Genomic DNA, 14,994 nt, shown 5'->3' with positions numbered 1-14,994 from the left:
GATTGGTCAATGAGGTTTTTTTCGTTGCCAAGTAACGAGGACCGCCTCCGGGCAGGCGTCGTTCTCTTGCCGTTGCTGTGTCACAGTTCAATTCAAAAGAAGCCGTTTTCTGTTAATATACCGCAATTAAACACCAAAGAAGAAGAAGAATACAAGCTTGTTCGAGATTTACTTTGTCAACGTGATTTTCTGAAATGTATTTTGTCTCCAAAATGTATATAAATAAAGACAAAATGAAGAATAGGCAAACAAAGTTACAAGTTTAACACAATCAGAATCAGGGTTTATTGCCGTGTAGGTTTGCACGTACAAGGAATTTGTTTTGGTGATTTTGGTGCAGAACAATTAACACAGAACTAGAATAAAAATAAATAAAAGACTTAAATAGAAGATAAATGTTGATGAGGCTGGCAGCAGAGGGAAAGAAACTTCTTGTGTCAGGAGGTCAAGACATTATCATTACACGTCTGGATTAATCCAAACACATCCTTTTCATGTTGTGATTAATAAATGTACTAATGTATCAGATATTTGGTGTATAATATAGGGTTAGGACTGTAAAATCTTGTGTTATGTTTTCAGAATGGAAGAACAGATTGTTGTTTAATATCAGCTGAAGCTCGAGACTGAAAGCCCCTCCACTGATGGCCCTGACAGATATTTCTACAACACAGGAAACTCTGCCGTCAGATATTCTCTGGGTGAAAGCCCCTGACACAGCAAGAGAAACTCTCCCACTGATTTCCATAGAAGAAAGTTAATCTCATTCATTCATTTCTCTGGAATGCATTAGAAAAATAACTTAGAAATCCCTTTCCTTTTAACATCTTTTACATTAGCATCAAACACAGCTGCAAAGATAACTCCCCTGTGACACAACCTGGAAGTGAGTTATTCCCAAACCACAAAAGGTATGTAAAACCGATGATTCTGTGGAAAGTAATTGCACAGAGAGACCATTAAGAATCCTCCTGCAGCAATAAAAGACCTGCAAAGGTCATTTTATTTTGAAACTGAAGTTTTTATAATCAATAATAAATGTGTAAAGTACTTTTTAGTATATCCTAAAGGATAAATACTTCCAAACACTCCTTCTTGTGGCCATGATGGCAGCTAGGAGTCAGTATAGTCATAAAATCTTGTGTCACTGTGTATGTTATTTTATATTTTGATATGGCACATTATATTGTATGTTTTATATGTCAGGTAGTCCTACATCATCTCAGACAAGATTAGGTACAGTCTAAGTGTCAGTTTATTTTCTTTAGTTAGGAATTGTGCTGCAAAAGTTGAAGTGAGTTTCTGCTCGACTAGAAAACATGATGAAATGTGTTTTGATAGGTGCAGGAAACACACAAAAACGCTTACACACACACACACACACATTAATATGTGAGTCAGTGGGGAGGATTACAGAGAACAGACTTCACTTGAGATGTAGTTTCTTGCTAAATTAGCTTAATAGCTCATCCTTTTCTCTGCGGCCTCAGTAGTAGAAACGAGGTGAGGTGAAACCACTGACGTGAAGCGTGGAGCCTGAGGCATGTCTGCTGTACGGATGTGGTTCTGTGTGTGTTCGATGCGGGGGATCCCCTGAGGGAGAGGGTTGTACATCAGCTCTGTGAGTCAGCAGAAGCTCTGATAGAAAACTATTCAACCAGAGAGGGGATCCCCTCCACCTGCGTGTGTGTTAGTGTGTGTGGGCATCATGCTTTCCTTACAACTTATATCAAATTGAAATTTACAGAGGCACCTACAAATGACGTCAAATTCTCAACTATGTCTATCAATGAGTTTTTATTTCAGCGAACAGGAGGAAACTGCAAATGATGCAGTTGGTGAAGATTGGGGGGGGTTTCCTTTATGGCAGCACATCTGTTCAATGAAACTAGAAATCCTGTGATACATCGAGATAGTTGTTGTGCAACTCTCTAGGCTATCTGTTTGCATCTGTCCCCATCTAATAAATATTAAAGAAATAATAATGATGATGAGACAGGGGAAATTTTGTTTTAGTAGACCAGGCCTTCATGATATTTGTAGCTAAAATAGGCACACTTACAGTAAATTAAACTATTGCTGAAAAAGGAATCCATTAGTCTATAAAATCCATGACATATTTCCATATACGGTCATTTTCCTCTCTCAAGGTGGGAAGTTCAGATGCTGGTATAATGTCCGACTGCTGAAGTCTGGTTTGCAAATCAAATACAGCTTGGAGGTTGAAACCCAGAAACATCTTGTTGTGAGGCAAAACTAATATCCATGTATTCTCTGTTCTGATGTACAACATCGGCAGATATCAATTTTGGGTCTTTAATCCTAGCTTTAGTTTCAGGACTAAATTAACCGCACTAATAAAATATTGGCTGCATTGTAGCTGTAACTATACACCAGAAAATAAAATACATCTTCTATTTGAAACACATTTTAAAAGAACAGTAACATCTAGTTCATGCTAACTTCCTGAACCACACAGGCCAGACAGAGCGTTTCTAAGAGCAGACGTTTTGTTGGACTGATCCTGGCTGTCAACACATGACCTCGGGGTGTTTAGTGAGCTGTCTGGATGAACATGACCTCTGACCTCTGCAGACCTGAGCGGTGGACGGCAGTGGAAACTTTCAGCTGGCTGTTCTCCCTTACAGAGCACCGTGTGTGAGGTGGGGGAGCGGCACGGTGACCTTTTCTGCCTTATTTCACAATTTTCTCGCTAATTTCTCTTACAAAACACGAATATACTGTAAATTACCCAATCTGTGAGGGAGAACAGCAGGATTTCACATATGCTGCTGTTGTTTGTATAGAGCTTTAAAATGTTGCTGTCGTGTCGTTTGTGTTATCTTTCATGAATAAGTGAAGAAAGTGAAATTTGAATGCATGAGATTGAACTTTAATCCCACAAAACTGCTAACGGAGGATCTTTGCTCTTTCAAAGAATCCTCTTTTAATTCACTAGAAGCGCTGTGTGCGCAGTGTCATCATTTGCTCTTGGGCTTTTTTTTTGTCCCATTCAGCTAAAGGAGCATTAGTGAGGTCAGAGATGGTGGCAGATAAAGTCTGGCTCTCAGCTGATTATAAAAGTTTGATGGGTTGACGTCGGGGCTCGAGTTCTTTAACACCACATGGACCTGACTTTCTGCACAGGAAACTCACTTTTCCCAAACAGGAGTTGGAAGCACACAAATGCCTAAATGTATCTCTGTATGTGGTACAATTAAGATTTCCATTTAGAACAGTGGAGCTCACACAACACATAAACTGCTCCGAACTGAATTTACACAAGCACTGATAACATCTTTTTTATTGTAGATATAATTTTTTGTGAGCTGTCAAACATGGAAAGGCAACACCCTGTGCAGAAGTTGTGACTGTAAATCTACTGTAACAGACACAGAGCCAAAACGTAGGGTTATTATTTTAATGGCTTTTATTTTGGTGGAACAAAATGAGCAAACAGATCTTGCCAGTTTAATATTTCTAAAAATATGTATTTCCAATTTGTACCGGCATTCCTGAGAATAATATCCATCTTCAGAATTTTCCTACATGGCCATAATACTTACCAATGTCTGGCCAAACTGGCGTTCATAAACGGCCAGCTGCTAACCTCTTCCGGCACACAATGTTTCAAAATCTATCGTTGTACAGATAAGTTGTTGAGACATCAGACTGTACGAAGTTTAAGAAATCTGCCTCTGAAGCTTCTGCCTTCACCCCAAAAGTGAAAAATTGTCTGTTCCGATTGGGCATTTTCAGACTGAAGTAACTTTTGTCCAGTTGGAAGACCACTCCTCCTTTTCTTCCTCAGACTGTCCGATCGTACAGACTGAAGTTCATAGAATGAATTTGAGGGGCTTTTACTTTGAAGGCTGCTACTTCAGAGTATGTTCTCTCCTAGCACAACAGGAAATTAGAGTGGCATTATGAACAGTGACTGGACCAGAGGTAAAGGAATACTGAACAGCGGACCACATGACCCAAAGCAGCAATGGCACCCACCATCTTTAAAAACATGTGTAACAGCTGCTAGCCTTTAAACATGGAGCAAAATATGGAATCATTCGGTGACAGAGAAACGTAGATTTGAATATCTCCTTCCCATTTCTGTTATGTTATCCTACATGTTGTAGATGTTGTTTGTCCCATACCAACAGCAGTGACTGTTGACTTTCTCTTGGTGGTGAATGTCTGTGGTTCTGTCAGGGGGTCCTTTGAACTGAAAACACATTGGCAAACCCATGCTTTTATAGATAAACATGGCAACATTGTCCTCGAAAGAGATGTTGCTGATTAATTCCAGAGTTGCCGTTATGTAATTTGTGCAACCTGTTCCTTTAATGATTCAGTGAGTGTATAATGACAGGCAGTGGAGTAATAAGTGGAGGCAGGACGGAACAAATAAGACAAAGATTACCACGGATTGAGACTGAAGAAATGGTAGGTTGTGTCGGGTAGTTTGTTACTGCTGACAGGAAGACACCTACACAGCAATGACAGTGTGGAGACGTACAGACAGTTCATTATGTGTTTCTGCAGACACAGTCCTCTGCTGCAGGGAGGGAAACCGTTACCTGCTCTCTGTCGAGGTGAAACAATGAATCCAGGCTGGAACACTTCCTCTTTCCACAGGATATTTCCCAAGAATGAAACAGGCCTGGCTGCAGAAGACATTGGATTTTATTTGGTCCTGTTCAGTCTGCCAACATGCACAGTTACTGGTTTGACTCTACTATATGGGACTTTGTATTGACTTGCATGGATTGCGATTGCTAGTTGGCAGCTTTGCGACAAGCTGTAAATACAACATTACCACCTTATAAAGTCAATATGGCCACCGTATTAGCAAACAGTCTCTCATTTACACACCCAGTGGACACACAGCAGCGCACTGACAGACAGCTAACTGTGTGGTCCTTTATGGTTTGAGAAAATACTCCAAATACTTCAGAGATGAGGGTTATACATCATCTTTATCTCCACTCACTCTCTGGTACCTGCACTCACACAGGATTGTAAAGGAACTCCAGCCGTCCTTAAAGATGCAACCATGTTTTGGGGTGGAGACGAGGGGCCAAGCACACAACTTTATTTTAGGTGTTACACAAATACAAAACAGTCTCGTTCATGTGTCTAAAGTGTCCAGGCTGAGAAGCAAACCACTTCCAACTTGTCCAATATGGCAGCTTGGTCTGTGGCCGTACGCTTCAATACAGGAAGATCTAGGAACCCCTCTTCTGTCGGTTAAGCAATGCAGGGCTCCGTGCGTCAAATAAAACATGGCACAGGAAATAAGCAACGCCTGGTTAGACTTTCAAAATAAAGCTAACTTTCACGTTTTTACATCTTTCGTCTTCTTGGTTTGCTTCCGTATTCACTGCACCTTTATATGTCTTACTGCGTCGGCCGTGTTGTTTGGGTTCTTTTTCTTTGTTTTGTTACTTAAAGTCACTTCTACCTCTCAGACGGCATTGACAGTTGGTTTTGCACATAACAATAAGCTGGAGGAAAGCCTCCAGAAACGAGGGAAACCTACAGGATCATATTTTGAAGTATCGGGCGCGATGATGCTCAGCTTCACCTCCATGACGGAACAACATGTTTTTGTGGCAGATTTCAGATTCAAATGCTGTCGACAGAACAAAATATTCTCCTGTCTGTGTGTGTTGTTGTTATTTTAGCTGTTTGTGCCAAAACATCTGCCTGTGACTGTGAAAACATTCAGTATGTATGAAACTGCACCCTGCGGCGCACACACACACACACACACAGACACACACACACACACACACACACACACACACACACACACACACACACACACACACACACACACACACACACACACACACACACACACACACACACACGCCCTGAGCATACTTTGTCTGAGGTGACAACAGACAATTATCACGATGCTGTTGTTTACGGATGAACGACAGCAGGTATGTGAGGGAGAGGGGGGGGCTAACCTCTCTGTGGTCGTGTACAAGGCTCGGTCTACCTGCTCGTGTGTGTGTATGTGTGTGTGTGCTCGTGCTGTCGTGTTGCTGGAGCTCTGCCACCTGCTTCTCCCCGGCCTCATGCCACCGGAGGAGTGAGTCAGTGTGTGCAGGCCACGGCTGGCTGAGCAGCCCGGACATTAACACATTAAACACACACTCAGACACACAAACACAATCGATTTGCATGTAGCCGGATGCACATATTGTACCAATGTAAGCAAACACACACACACACACACACACACACACACACACACACACACACACACACACAAACGAGTGCCATTAAAGGTTCCACTACGTCTGCGGACAAACACGTGGGCTAATCTCTTCACACTGAGTCACTCGGAGGGTTAAAAGCGGTGCACTTCCTGTGACATCATTTACTTGTTGTTGGTTATCGGAGTACACATTAACTCCCCCGTCACCCCCTCCTCCCCCTCCTCTCTATATATACTCATTATAACATGTAGCTCATCTGAAGGTCAGATTCTGCTCCATGACCGGATCTTTCCGCTGCACTTTGACGACGCCGCGGGCTGCAGTAGTAAAGAAAAGGTTTCCCCGTCTTCCTCCCATAAACACAGATTTACGTCGCCCCGCAGAGTCACTTCCAGAAACATCCATCATTTTCACGAATGGATAATAAAAAGAAGTTTTAGGGCTGACTCCACAGTGGAAAGACAGACCTGGAAGTTACTCGATGTTCGGTATCCCAACATATAATAGACCATGGAATATGTTAGAACACTTTAAAGCCAGTTTCCATCAAAATGCTGCACAAATTGTAACCAAAGTTGGAGAAAGTTGGAAAAGAAAACTCAAATTAAAACGCGATTCGATCCTGCAAAAGATGCTGATATCTTGAATTCCCAAACAAACTTGAGAAAACAAGATCCACACATTTATGCCTCAAGTTCGTTTTACAGTTATGAAGTTGTTTTTTTGTTTTCGTGAGGTAAAAATATAATTAACCATGTTATAAGAGAGTCTTAGTTAAAGAATCATTGCTATCTTGAGATACTGGCCTTTTGTTTTCTTGCAAAAACATGTTAAACTGATCCGTTATCATGAGAAAACTGCTTTTTAAACTCTAACCTGAAACAGAAATATGACGTTTATGTTTGCTCCATGCATTCATGTAAAGATCTTTACACTTTAATGTTTAAATCACACGCTTGATTTGCTCACTAAGGGCCCGATCAGGCTGTAAAACACGAGGCGCACCGCACTGCCTTTTTTTGTTGAAGGCTACGGTTAAAAAAGAGCCGCTCGTGGCGCCTTTTTTTTTCTACTGTTGTTAAGGCAACCACCGAATCATTAGCCGTTATATTGCAAACTGACAGAAGGCCCGCCTCTCCTTTCATCCGATTGGACAATCAGAAACGCCCATGATGTCAGGCGCTTTTCTGCTTTGAGTTGAAGTTTTTTCACCTCGAGGTGCACAGAGCGGAGAAACGCGAGGCGCCCTGCAACGCAAAAGCGGCGCACAAAAAGCCTCTCATTAAAAACAAAGACAAAAAGCCTCCAGCTGCTAAAACACGTTCTGTCTGATCGGGCCCTACGTCTGTTTCCTTTGCAGCTTTTCTGCTCTTCCAATCTATACACCTCCTTTCCACCTCAGACTGAACCTTATTGGAGAGTTTGAGTTTCCATCCAGCTGTTTCCAGGCACAAATTGAAAGTATTCATCAAATCAGGTGATGGAAGAAAGGCCTTCAGAGAAGCACGTCGCCATCCAAAGGATACACCACAGGGAGGGAAACCCAGACTGCCTGCAGAGGCTGATCACTGACGGAGAGGTTGTTTTGTTCTGAAACCAAAGTAATCCAGAGAGAGAGAGAAAGAGAGAAAGTCAAGGGCTCTGGATGAAAGCGACAAAAGGGAGCACGAGACAGAAAAGCATTTGCAGGGGAGGAAATTTACGGAATGATCGACTAAAAGTCTGAGAGAGAGTGACAGGAGAGAGATAGTTTTCAGTGGTCTCAGTGAAATGTTACCTGTGTGTCAGCAGACTCTGTGTTTACTCCATCGACCCCCAGACAGCCTCCCTCGCTCTGACGACAAAGGTGTGTCCCTGGAATACATCGACTCACTCGCTCCAGGTTTCTTTTCTATTTTAAAACCTCTAACGTCACTGGAACCTGGACTGAGACTCAGCTGTGACATTATTATGTGTTTTTAATTATCAGTTCAATCAACCCAAAGTGAGGTCAGGGAATCTCACGAATGAACAAAAAGCTTGTTGACATGAAAAAGGAAAATGGAAGAGAGGACGAGTCTGAGACAGAGGACGAGCAGGTGCCTTAAACATCACAATAATCTGCTCCAGTCGAAGATCTTTACGACTGAAAAATACATCTAAGCAAAATCTTCATTTTATACAAACACTTTCTGTGAACAGCAGGTGACGTCCCCTTTAAGAGAAGCCTAAATGTTCTATCTGTTTGGTTTAACGGGAGGATCCAAAAACAAAACATGTTTACAACAAGAGAGAGAGAGAGAGAGAGAGAGAGAGAGAGAGAGAGAGAGAGTAATAAAAAGACACGGTGTGCTTTGTTCAACCTCTTCTCCGTTACGCTCAGGGTCATCCCATCCACTGGATGCCTCTTCTCCGCTGTCGAGTTTCCCTCTCTGGTCTGTCTCTTCTTGCTTGTGTCTTTCAAACATGGTGCACACACCACATTATCCTGTTTTCTATGTTATTGTCCGTTAAGGTTGAAATCTGTCTCGATGTTGGGTCATCTCCATTAACAGGTGCAGGACCAGACTTTGGTATCAGCCGTGTTCTGGTTTCCATTTGTAGTGCGTTTGAAGTCTGAGTACTGACGACCAATCACGTATCAGCAGGCTTTGGCTGCGTGCAAGAAAAAAAGTCTGTGGGGAGAGAAAAACAGGGTCCAACCACATCCGCCAGAACACTATCCAGGCTCCCGTCTGACCACGATTTAGCATTTTATTCATCACTAAAAAACACAAATCTGCATGCAAGCGCTGCTCTTGGACGTCAGATCTCAACTCCAACTCCCTTCTCAAGTTGGGAGTCTGCAAACAAGGCAGCACACGGAAAAGAAAGTCTTGACTGATCTCTGGCTACACCGGAAGCCAAGAAAGGTTGTGCTCCCAGAGGCCACATCAACGACAGACGATGCCCAACTGGTTTCCAGATTGGATGTCGGGAAGACAGCGTGCAATGATGCAAAAATAAAAATGATTTGATCATTTTGATTCACCTCCGTCCTGAGACCTTTCACTGTTAGCGGCTGCAGCTCCAAATAAAACAAGCATATGAGTGATTTAATATAAAGTACAGCTCTGGTTCGGCAGGCTCAGGTGTGTTAGACTGGAGAGGACTACAGGGGCGAGATGGCGTGATGATTGCAAACATGCATGTTGGAGTTATTTATGTTTTGTGTACATGAATGTGTCAAAGCTCTAATTTAGGGCATAAATAAAAAGAAGCTAATAACAGCAGAGGAAATGACTTGCTGCGAGTCTGATGTCGAACGAACTGTGGTTAAGTGAAGTCATTTCCTGTGACAGTGCAGTGCTTTTTCTCTGACTGCTTGTTGAGGATGTGATGTTAGTGTTAAATGTCTACATGCTACATGTGCAGGGTTGGTACAGTGTGCTTTGTGTTACACTCCTGCAGAACAGGAAGTTATGTTCACAGAAACTCAACGTTTGCGTTGCTGTTGAACAAGCAACAGCGTGACACCAACGTACGCTTACTGCTATGGAAGCAACGGAGAGGAGAGGACTGGTACGAGAAGCTGTCAGTCCTGCTCTGTGAAGCTTCAGCTTATTACTGCCCCTGCCTCCTCCTGAGACAAGAAATCACTGGATGAAGGTCAACAGCAAAGATCGGTGGGAGAGAGCCGAGAGAGAAAACTTTGGGGTGATACGCGGGTACTTTACAAAGTTGTGCGGACTGGTGGAGGGATTTAAGACTCCAGTTGAAGTCGCCTTAGGGAGGGCATGAGCAGAAGATCACAGTTTAAACCACTCCTCCTTATTCGGTTTGGGCTTTTAAACCGATTATAATCAGAATATTAGACTCCATGTAAACCCGGCTAGTGTCTCCTTTACTTCTGTAATACAGCCTGCGCCGAAAGCCTGCCTCTCATGAGGGTGAATTTCAGATGAGATGATGCTTAATAAGCCAATAACAATAACGGGAATATGGATTAAACACAGCTGCTACTTAAGATTTGATGTCTCGCTCGGTTGTGGAGGACTGACTCAGGAGCAGCGTGCATGTTAGTATGTGCATGATGTAAAAATAAACTGTAAAACAAAACTGTGAAACATTGAGAAACTGATACTATTTTAAGCACCAGAGGCAACCGAAAAATACAGGTGTGAATATTTAATTTAATGATGAGATTTGGCTTTTCAACGCACTGAAAGCTCATCCTTATTTTCTATGTATTTTCTTACAGGCACCTGATAAACAGAGTTAAACATTTAAAACAAATGTAATGATTGTAATGTTTTTATTACGACTCGGACAGAGGCTTAATGCACACAGAGAGGGAGGGGGCGAGAGTGTATCGATGGAGCCAAAAAGACTGAAACAAGACACTGAGCAGGATTCTCTGTGCTATACGGAGACAAAAACCTCAAGTTTTTATGTTCAAATAATCATAAATAAGATATATTTTAGTGCTTTTCATTTATTAGAGTGTAACAACAAAGGAAGGCTGTGTAAGGTTGGACCGAATTGCCTTATTAGTCTCGGTTATACAGAAGTTTACCTTTTAAATTAGATGATAGTTTAATGACTGCAGGCAGAGAAACGCTGCACTCCTCCACATGCTCACACTGTCAGACTGCAGGAACTAACACAAGCAGCATTACTGACATGATGATCAATATTTATGATGTGCATCATCAGGCAGCCGTGTGTGTTCTGGGATCACAGCGACCTGTGTAACGGGAAGCACCTGCTCACTTTCCCACTAACTATCTCTCTCTCACACACACTCACTCACACACACACACACACACACACACACACACACACACACACACACACACACACACACACACACACACACACACACACACACACACACACACACACACACACACACACGTCTCTGCCAGGAAACATGTCTAAACATACTCGCTCACAAGACACTTTTTCCAACTAGTAAATATTCCGCGTCTTGAAAGTGCTCACACACAACTTGGTGTGAATTTAACGACGTATGAAACGCCTACAATTACTCATTATAAACTCACATTGTTATCAGTTAATAAAAATAATGACTGATGATACAGTCAATAACAATAAATGCTGGATTACCGTCCTGTAGTACACAAAGTGAGAAGTGGAACTACTGGAGAGCAGCAATCGAAATCATTTAAGTTCCTCTTAAACAATGAGGATGCATCTCTCCGAGGCTTCTTTACAGTGAAACAAACCTTTACTTTTAAATTCTAAGTGTTTATCTGTTTTGCCAGCTGCTTGTTTCTGATTCTCTCGGCTCTGCACTTGAAGCCGAACACAACAGTCCTCAGTCACATATAAAAGTGTCTTCAAAGCTCGAGTTAAACACAGAAACCCCGGCTGCAGTGTTGAGATCCTGTTTGATGTGAAGAATCAGGTGTTTGTGGTTCTTTGGTGGAACCAACAACCACAAACAGACGTCACTCTGGTTTCATTTTTGGTCGAGGTCGTGAGGAAAGTAAATCCCCACAGAGCGTCTGCGGACACATCACGCTCAGGTTCTAATGAATATGAAATAACACGATGTGGCAGGACACACACACGCACACACGCAGGATGTAGCCTCGCAGTGATTCAAGAGATATTAAATATTTACCTCCATCGGTCTGTCTAACAGGCTTTTCACATTAATGTTGTTTATATTTGTAGCTGTATTGAGAGGTTGATTTCACCCAGAAAAAGTGTCATACGGACGTCATTTAATGCTCAGGTCTTTGTTAAATGTGGTTGTTTTTTAACTGAAGGTACGGGCCCTACAGTTTTGGCAGCACCTTCCATCAGAGGAAGTTTTTCTAAATCAGTAACAGTTCGTGTATTTAAGAATGAAATGCTTGAGCTTTGATATAATCCAGAGATCTAGTTTTAAGTGTTTCTTCTGCCTCTTTCGGATGTCTAACAGCTTTTATTAAATATGCCACCAGCCAATAGCAAAAAGGCCTGTAAACAAGACGAGGTCAAAGCCTTGTATGTGGCTGATCGCATCAGGTCAATGTGCGCTTTTGTGGGCAATGTGTTACAAGGACTGTCCTTATGAGGCCGATGACAACGAAAGAAGGTGTCCGCTGCAGACGTAGGTGAGGACGGCGGAGGGGCAGTGGAGGAGCAGCCTCGTCTACTCCCCGAACTAAGTATCCAGAGCCGTATAGACAGAGAGTCGCGTCAGTGGAGGTCCAATATGCTCCATGATCCGCCATTGAGATGTCGCGACTCTCTCTCTACAGCTGTGAAAGTCAGTCAGTCACATACAGACCCGTGTGTAGGGCTGACTCCGGCAGTCAGCCAAAGAAATAGCTAAAAAATGTTAAACAATCTCTCTGAAGCTGGTGAGTCAATGTGTTGTAGAAATTACAGGTAACGACTTGTACACCAAGAACAGAAAACAACCCCTCCACAGACGCAGCATCAGAGAGCCAGCTCCTCAGGTCAGGACTCAGCTGTCCACCTACATCTAAAGGACAAAGTACTTGGAAGACAGCAAGGTTCTCATCCTGGCCAGAGAAGACCGCTGGTTTGAAAGAGGTGTGTCAAGGAAGCCATCTATGTTAAGCTGGAAATCCCTTAACAGAGGTGGTGGCCTGAGACACCACCTATCACCCACTTACAGATCACACTCACTCAGGATCATGTGAGCCTAACGACCCATCAACACCAGAGGGTACTAACGACTCTCAGTGCCATTAGGTCAACAGCTCAGGTTAACGACTCACCCTTAATTACACACCCATCAGCATACTAATGACCTGCAGAGGCGTCTATTTCTAGCTCCGTCCACCAGTCAGGTGAGATCTGAAGAAGCCTTTCGGATGAAACGTCTTCAAGAGCTTCAACCAGGTGCAGCTGCCTTCTGGATTAAGCTTAGTTTCATTTTACCTGATGACGGGGCTGGTTGAAAAGTCACCTTAATCAAGGTGATACCAAACCGTCCTGAGGGGGGGGCGTGAATGTGTGAAATCCATCCAGTGGTTGTTGACATCATCCGGCCTGGACCACAGTGGCTGATCTGCGACAGACCGGCATCGAAAACCTGAGAGCCGATCCAAAAGCATTCGAGTGAGAAACCAATAAGAGATAAAGAAGAAAAACATGTTAGTGTACTTTAACTACAAAACTAAACAATGAGACATTTAAAGATCCAGTATTTATACCATTTACACCTGATTTATCCTCGACACTACGGGCTGGTGCAAAGCATCAAACTGCTAAATGAACGTAATGAAAACAAAGAAAACAGCACACACTCTTCATGTCTGATCACTTTTCATAACATCTTTATTGAATTTGTGTCTCAGTTTTAAACATATTTACAGATACTTTAATTTTATTTTTTTAGTTCAGTAAAAATACAAATACAGAACACTCAATTTTTCAAAATCAACGTCGGTCCCAGCGACTCCACGGCCGCCCAGGATTCGCCTGGGCTTCCTCCCTATCAGATATAGATGGTGATGATGTCAGCGTGATGTCAGAGACGGGGGGGAGGGATAGAGGCTGAGAGCCGAGACTGTACTGCATGAACGGACTGTTGGGGTTGGATGGAGATGGGTGGTGATGATGGGGAGAGATGAATGGAGGGAATAAGATGAGTTGACTGGGGGAGAGGGCAGAGAAGTATCCTGTTTGTACACTGTAGGCTGAAGAGGACTGTGAGGAGGCGTTTCTAACCCTGACACGAAAAACTGCTGTTTGACTTATAAAAGGAAAAAGGTGGATTCATATAATAATATAAACTGAGCCCAAAGTGAACCTCAACGTTGGCCACAAATTTGATCAAAGATGTTTTTAAAAGACATTTTGTAAACGTCTGTAGGTCTACGCTGCTTCACCAAATAAGAACCTACATATGTATTAAATCAGGTAACAAACATTTCTAAAGACGTTCAGATATTATTTTACATATTGGTTTATTTTATTCCTTATTTTCCTCAATATTTTTGCAGCACAATCCCATGAAAATACCAAAACCAACAATGCGTCTTCCTCTACTTTCACCTTCCCCACCCTGTCTGCTGCCCACAGTCCTACCCCATCTCTAGTTAGGACAAAATCATTAAACAAATGGCCCATTTATTGGTAGTATTTTGCATAAACATAAACGTTTTTAGCAAATGTTACCCAAACAGGTAAATAACTCATTCGTTGGAGACTATTTTCAAGTGCTTTTAGGAGTGTTTGGGGCAGCAGGACGGCGTATGTGAAGTTAAGTCAAAATAAAGTACAGAGTGTCGTCATGGTAATGAACAACAATTGGGCTCTATGACACATGGGAATAACATACAAGGATACTGGAAAAACATTAGTAAGAGGGATTAATAAATTGTTGGATTTGGTCCTTTCATGGGATTATTAGACAATAAGAAAATAATATCTCCTGGCCTGCGTCCACCTGCGGCGGTTTTTGCGCTGGCAGCGCCTGTTTTTATACAAAACCAATACAATTCAGCGTTTTCAGCGTCCTCAGCGTAAAATCGCCCTCCCCTGTTTTTGGTCGCTGCGCTCAAACATCACCAAGCTCGTCAATGTCACTTCTCCCTCACCAACCAATCAAAATCAAAAAGGGGCGGGACTTCCAATATCAACTTCAAGGAGAAGTAAATCCTTTTGTATTTTCGAGGGTAATTTCCAGGTGTGGAGCTGCTGCTGATGTAAGGACACGATTCCTTTGCTTTGTTGTTATTTGTAAAATGAATCAAATATCGAGCATGCAGAGCAAATTACAACAGACTGAACGATCAGTGCCAAGGGAAGTGAGCGGAAG

This window comes from Semicossyphus pulcher, unplaced genomic scaffold, assembly GCF_022749685.1.
Source record: "Semicossyphus pulcher isolate SPU_LCO1_2020_fin unplaced genomic scaffold, fSemPul1.0.p SCAF_15, whole genome shotgun sequence".
Lineage (NCBI taxonomy): Eukaryota > Metazoa > Chordata > Actinopteri > Labriformes > Labridae > Semicossyphus > Semicossyphus pulcher.
The sequence above is the reverse complement of the archived record's forward strand: the minus strand, read 5'-3'. Positions refer to the sequence as shown.